Source organism: Cupressus sempervirens, chromosome 10, assembly GCF_028749045.1.
Source record: "Cupressus sempervirens isolate cs-2001-9-10 chromosome 10, ASM2874904v1, whole genome shotgun sequence".
Taxonomy (NCBI): domain Eukaryota; kingdom Viridiplantae; phylum Streptophyta; class Pinopsida; order Cupressales; family Cupressaceae; genus Cupressus; species Cupressus sempervirens.
In genome coordinates this window covers 688,272,965-688,280,926 of record NC_143127.1, presented here as the reverse complement: position 1 = coordinate 688,280,926, position 7,962 = coordinate 688,272,965, and the positions used below count along the sequence as shown (strand labels likewise).

Genomic DNA, 7,962 nt, shown 5'->3' with positions numbered 1-7,962 from the left:
ATAAGACACCAAGTAACCTTCTTATTTCCCAAGCCCATACTTAGCTACTAGCTCTACTAAAATTCACTCCTCTTAGTTACTCCATACTGAACTCTATGATGAATGATGTCTTAAGAGAAGACAAGAACCCCCTACTTATAATAAACCAAGCCACAAGTCATCCTAGTAAGTTACATTAAATAAACCCTCACATATTAAATAAACCTTCAAGCCACAAGTTGGCTTGGTAACACACATTAAACACATGAAATAACTAAATACTTAGGATAAGACCCAAGTTTTCAATGCATAACTAACTTAGTTGAAAATATGAAAGTACACACCCTTAGGCATAGGTCCACATGCCATCCAATGATCCAAATCCAAGAGCATGCATGCTAAATCCCTCAAACCGAAGCTCATGAATACAATCTACAAAGTCTACCGATAAATAAGGAACATGATACTAGGAGCTACCAAAAGGGTCTATTTTCAATGAGATCACTCCAAACTTCATGTGCACTTAGGACAAGGTTGCTCAATATGCCTTAAACACACCCTTGACAGTACAAACCATAACTCTACAAATTTGAACTTGATTTTCTTGCATATAGGATTGTAGACTACCCAAGGATGCTCCTGCATCAACATAAAGAGTTTTGTATTTGACCAAGAGTGATAGAGAGTCATTAAGAAAACATGTAACGCCCTACTAGGGAACCTGTAAGGATAAGTCTAAATGTTACTAAGTTTGGAGGATACGTATTTTTTTAAACATCTTTTTCTTGTTAAGTTCACATAATCATAGATGTAAAGTCCCAATAGGCTCCCTAATACCACATTCAAACACTGTTACTTAGTTTCCAAGCTCAAGAGTTATCTTTTTTCATCCAGTCAACTCAAAAAGTATTATTTATCCATTGCTTAGTTAATTTCCTTGCTAACAATCATCCTTACTACTTAACTTAATCCATCTATTAGTTTTACATTTACTTGTGATTTGATACATTATCCATCCTAATATCCATTTCCAAATTAGGAACTAATATCCATTATCATCAATGGTTGGCACTTCCATGGCCACAACCACCAATGTTGACATTAGCCTCTCATCAAATTGTCCATAGCCACTTATAGCCCATTGTATTTAAGAATAAGTAATTATGTTTAATGAATGTTCAATCTAACTACATCTATACATAATTAGTTTGCAATATAATTATAGATTATCAATTCTCTTGACATCATTGCCTTATTTTTCCCACTCTCTACCAACCCCACCCCATTTCATAAAAGAACTGACATCCTCAAGTTTTCAACTACATTACCAACTATTTAACCATCCAAAGACAAATAAACACACTTTTTGATAGATCTAATTGAGCTACATCTGCAACCCTATTCTTTTTTCAATTGGTCCTCTCAGATTTGCCTAAATCTATGTCTTCTTACTTACAAATAAAGAGGCTTATTAGACTCAATTGTTTGGTTCTCGATTTCAGCTTGCAATTTCATATGAATGTTTGAAGATATGTTTTCCTTTGCCCAAGAAAGATGGTTTTCTTTAAGTGTAAACTAGAAGATCTCCTTAGTGCGTTCCACATCCTATCGATTTTATTCGTAACAAGTAAAAAGCACGCAAAATAAAAATCTCCTAAGAAGAGTTTTGTATGATCTAGTTATAAGTGACAGATGAATGGGTGAGGAAAAATAGAGACTTTTTACCAAGTAAGAATTTAAAGAAAGCTTTTAAAATTCAGGAGGTTATAATAACTTACCACAAACAAAAATTTTAATAATAAATTTAAAAAATCAAAACATGTCACTTTTTTTTTAATATTTGATTAAAATAATAAATTAGATATTCTAATGTTAAATATTATAGTAAAATATTCACAAAAACAAATCTAATAACATCATGAAACAAGGGTTGTGTACATCATAGTTGGAGTCCCTCCCTATGATGGGCTAAGTGGGAGAAGTGTATATCAACATGTTTTTGGCTAGCCCAAATGACTAGCTCAATTCCTTCTCTAAATGATAACTCATAATATTTCAAAACAACTTTCAAGGCACATAAATTGAATTATTAAAAACCTAATTCATTTTAATTATATAAATAATTTATTCTTTGTTCTTTCCTCTACTATAAGCAAGTATGTTTGTCTCTATTACCATGTTTTTAATTTGAGGAATATTTGAAATGACTTATACAAGAGAGTTCTATATTTTTGCATAAGTCCTTGAACTAGATTTTATTCAACAAACATTTACTAGGAGTTGGTGAAGCTAGACAAGAATACAATATTTGAATTGGGCCAAATTTTGCATACCTCAATTTTGCATGTGTTTTGCATGAAGTATTAATTACAAATCATTTAAGGATTTTTAGTCTGGTAACATAATTTTGGATACTAATGTTAAGTTTGATGTGGTTCCAAGGCCTTTTAATACCTAGATTAGTTATGATTAATGTGAGTGTGTTACATCCTAACATGTTATTCTGTATGAATTTCTCATATTGAGTATATACTTTTTATTAGATACCACGGAACTCATGTTTTATATTTTCTATGATGGTTGTCTTAAGCTTTCTATGTGGCTACTTGTGTTGCTTGTATTTGTAATGGTTGATGGAGGCCAGGGCAAGCGTCTTGTACTAGATCTTATTTGGTTCAAATGGTACTTGTTAATTGAAAGGTGGACAAGCTTACTTGTCACTAAAAGAAATAAGAGATATCTTGTGATGAATAATCACATATTTTTTATATTTTAAAATCTAGTTGAACTTGCTACTATTTTTTTCCTATTATTAGTTGTATATGCAATATGATCCATACTATTAAAGTATGTTCATTTATATTTATTCTCATTTTAATAAGCATAATTTGAATTATAATATATCTCATTAATATTTTATTCCTTCAATCAATTGTTTCTATAATGTGATCTATGATATTTAGATTTATTTTTTCATTAAATTACCTACACCTACTAGCACCATCTATTAAAAATTTGATATTATTTTATAACTCACAACCAAAATCTATTGTTGCATGGTACATTGCTCAACAATTGAATATGTGATCTACATCTACAATAAGTTTTAGACCCACATTTTTTCCATGTTCTCAAAGCATGGAAAAAATTCAAAGCATCGCAACAACTCATTTACCCATATTCTAAAAGCTTCAGACATAACACCGCAACACAACTTTGACATAATTTGTCTACAACTACATCATATGACAAATTTTCTCTAACATGCAACTGATTAAAGAAAGAAAGAACAAACAGAGAGGGAAAAAATGCAAACAGAGATAATAAAAATAAACCAAAAATATATTTTAGCATGCACTAGATATTTTGAGTTGTTTTTTATTCCCTCTACTAAATCATTCTAGTGAAGACATTGAATTATAACAATCAAAGACAATATCCAAAAAAAGTTAAAATTATAAACAAAACACACAAGAGTATCCCACATTTTAATTTTAGGGGAAGGATTTTGAACTATTGAAGCCTCAGTTTGTATGACAAATGAGAACACAATTGTAGAGACTCCATTTTCAATATTTAGATTCAAACGCTAAACCTACTTTTAGACAATAATCTCGGTCTTCAAAATTTGCATTGTGTAGAGAAAAAAATTAAATTTCATAGAAAATAGAGAATGCCAACTTGAAAGTTGCAGGTTGTAGAATTTGAGAAGAAAGTTGGAAGAGAAAATAGAATTGTGAAGGAGTATGTAACAAGGCTACTTTATATCCTATTTTTAGACACCTATTTACAAGAGACAGTGCTCTATATTTACCACATGTACACAACACATGGAAAGAAACAAGGATTTAGATAGAACACCAAAAAATATGTATTTTTTCTAGCTAGAAAATAAAAAGACTCCTAGGAAAATTAGAGATGCCCAATCAGAAAATAGGAAATAAAATGTAATAATTCAATTTATTAGTTAATCTTCTTTAGACCATAGCTTAAGTAGGAAATATGCGTGTGTGCACAAATATAAAAGATGGGTAGTAATGCAAAATAAGTAACCAAAATAATTAATCCCTGCCTTTAGAAAGTAGGGACTAATAATCTCATAAAATATAAAAATTTAATAACATGTATCACTACAACAAAATGATCTCCTACCTAAAGCCATATTAGTCCCTCCCTTAAGACATGGAGCTTATGTTCCTAGTTGCACTTGTTAATTACCTTTTAAAAGAAAAACCAATGTATTTCTAAAGTTGGAAACTAGATTTATTTTTAAATTAAATTTTAAATATTAATTTCTCTTTTTCATTGGTTTGTATTAATTTTCTTAGGAGTATTTTTATTTTTTAACTCAAAAAATCTCAAAATAAAATATCTTCAACTTTTGGAAAGTTCCAAGAATTCTTGACATTCTTCAAGTGTATTTTGAAAGCTTCTTCCCCTTCAGTCATCCCATCACCATTAAAGCATTCCATGTTGCACAAAAAGAAATTTTGGTGGTCTGTTGACTAGGAAACAATGGGCCTAATTCTTACTACATTGTTAATACTACTCATTAGATTATGATAGTGGTTGCAACTACAATTGAGAAGAATTTTCAATCTGATATGGTTTTGGGAAATGAAAAAAATTCAATTTTTATGACTCCCTTGCCTAATATCCTCTGTATTCTAAGTTCTCTTTTTACTTTAGATTACGAAATTCATTTGATTAACATAAAGCATTGATTTTCCTCATTCATATTCTTTGGATTATTGGACTATGAAAAAGCAAGGATAAGATTGTTGTTTGTTCAAATTGGTGCTCTATATCTAAATGAATGAAGAAAATTGCACTACAAAGCTCTTCTATTTATGCTCTATTACATAAAACAATCTAAAAATGTCACCCCACCCCTAAATTAAATGCAACAATGTAAAATTATATTGCACAATAATATAGTTTGTGCATTTTTAATTGTTATTTATCAACTAAATGTGTTGTCAATAATTTCTCTGTGATTATCTCAACTTTTGAGCATGATCGACACACTGTACTTATGTATTTTTTGGAAAGTCATAAACACTTCTGCACATTCCAAAAAACAATTAAGGGTTCTTCTTAAACTCTGTGTGTGTGTGTGTGTGTGTGTGTGTGTGTGTGTGTGTGTGTGTGTGTGTGTGTGTGTGTGTGTGTGTGTGTGTGTGTGTGTGTGTGTGTGTGTGTGTGTGTGTGTGTGTGTGAGTGAGTTTTTGAATAAAACAAAATTTATAGATTTTAGCTTCTCAAAATCTTGATATAATGATAAAAGCATATATATTAGTATGTTTCAACTAATAATATGTTCAAACATTATTATTGATATCTCAAATTTCTTTTTATGAATATTTAAAATTATAGATATTGAGTTTATTATTTAAAACAAATCAATATTTAGTATAGTATATCAAATAAAAATAAAATATTTATATTATATATATTTATCCATATAGATATATATAATATCTTTATTTTCGTTTAATATAGATTTATACTATTTACATGAAATTTTGTATTATTAAAGAACTTTGATATCTATTATATATTTTATTTTATATTCATGAATAATCTCAATGCTTATTTATTTACTTTTGTTAAAAAAAATCCAATTGATTATTTATAGGCTTTAAATAATTATATAAAGGAATGCATATAAGAATTTTTGAAATTAACAAGTATAAAGTATTTTACAGTTTACTATTACCAATTTATAATTTAAATTTAAACTCTATTGATTTTCCATGTGATATTTTAAAATACATTCAAACTTAAACTTCCTACTTATTACACATTAAAACAAGTTATAAGCATAATTATATAAAGGAATATTTTGGAATTAAAAAATATTTTGAACTTAATAAATTATACATATTTTCTTTATCAATTTTAAAACGTTATTAAGACTATCTATGTAAATACATCATATTTAAATATATTATATCTACTTTTAAATATGTAACTAAATTTTTTTTTTTTTCTTTTACTCTTAATTCAAAGAAAGAAGTATGAATTATTTTAGAATTCAACAACAAAATTTTCAAATTTCAGTTCTTTCATTTGTACTTGACTATAGTTTAGATATCATATTATTATGATAACTATGAAAATAACCTTACATAATTTTTTGTTATTATTTATTGAACAATTTAGATAATTCGTTAATCATTCATACTTTCTTATATTCTATATCTCAAATCATTGTAAATGACCATAAATATAATTTTTATTATTATGTATCTACAATTTCTATTTCTTTTGATTACTTTTAGGCTAAATTAATTTTGTTTAACAATAAGATTAATAATTTAAATACAATGCAAATCTTGCACTCTTTTATCTTGATGATGGACCAGTGTTGCTAAAAAATACACACAACTAAATCCAAAAGCTAACTTCATAATTTACAATGGATTGTAGAAATCTGATATTATTGATTTAAAGCAAATATGTAAAATAAAAATTACAAGCAACCCCTTAATTATTCGGATCTTCTAAACCCTTACCTTTATTACGAGTAAGGTGCTCTTATTACAATTAAGGTGTCCTTATTCCTTCCATGTCCTTCTCTATGCCTCTACACTTTCTATGATATGCGATAGTTATGATTTCAGACAAAAGAATGAGACTCTAGCTCAATCGGAACTCTTGTTATTCATAGAAATTATGAAAAGAAAAAACAGTCTCATAATAACCCAAAACCATTTAGTTTGAAATGGAGAAACATAAAAAAACCAAGATTAGACCTAAGTAGTTTATGTAGTTTAAGAAATTATTGCATACTCTCTCTTAAGACATGATGAGATACATTACATTATTTATTCTTGCCTTAGATTCTAGCTGGCAGACTTATCTACTTCCAAAACAAAAACTCTCATCCTACTATAATATTAATATCAAAGCTGTCCAGTCAGCTTCCAATCAAAAAGAGTACTGCTCGTAACGAAGAGAACATGACACGAGGACCTCTTCTCCACCAATAGCATTCGAACACCTGGTCCAGATGCCCTCCGTGATGATCTGGAGGCAGTCGTGGCACTCGTCGGGATTGACATATGGCATACACTTGGCTGCCACGTAGGCAGTGGGTGCCTTGCTGCCACCGTGGCTGGTCTTGTAATTGTAGTCATGGTACGCAGTGTTGACAAGTGCATCAGCTAAAGCAGACCCCAAATTGTCGAAGAATCCGCTGCCAGCTGGGATTTTTATGGGGTTGCATGTGTGTGAAACCAATTGCCTGATATTTGCTTGGGAGCCCACGTGGCAGCAGAACAGGACGAGAATGAACAATGCCACGCTGTCAGAGCGGGTCGCCATGAAGCAAAGCTTTTACAAGGCTTCTTCTATTATTCACAACTTGTAATGTTACTCTCAATGAATGAATGGTTTTGCAGATAGATAGATATATATAGATTGATTGAGCTTACAATATTGGTCATGTAAATTGCATTACTTACTATTCATGGACATCACACTGCATTGTTTGTTCATTTAATAACTGATGTCCGTTGGGCGAAGTGCATGATGTGGGGCATGAAAATGTACCCTCTTACAAATCATTTTGGTTTTGGTTGGAAATTTTGTTTAATTAATTTATAGTTAGAGTGATTATTGATTCTTTGTTTTATGTTGTAGGGATTCCAATCTTTTACAATATTGAAAAGGAAAAACTATTGATTTCTATTGCTTCATATCCTTGTTCACCATTAATAATAATAATGACATTGAAGATTTTGATGTATTTTTGTAATGTATTTTTTTTTCAATTCATCCAACTTTAATTTGCTTGTCTTTTTTTCCTAAAAGGTATTGATACACATTTTAAGATGGTGTTTTTAATTTTATAAATGTGTTTCTTAAGTTTTGGTATCTAGTTCTTTTTCTTCATTCATATAATTTATATTGGTTGGAATTCTTTATGTGCAATGTGTAATATGCGATGATAATATTGTTTCTTCTAATTCTAGTGAT

The 7,962-nt window shown here is 29.5% G+C and overlaps 1 pseudogene across 1 annotated transcript; it reads right to left on the bottom strand.

Moving 5' to 3' along the window:
* Positions 1-6,413: 6,413 nt before the first annotated feature.
* Positions 6,414-7,365, bottom strand: LOC149535712 (antifungal protein ginkbilobin-like protein pseudogene; annotated as a pseudogene). The gene has a single exon (XR_016357207.1). The product of XR_016357207.1 is annotated as an antifungal protein ginkbilobin-like protein pseudogene (transcript).
* Positions 7,366-7,962: the final 597 nt, after the last annotated feature.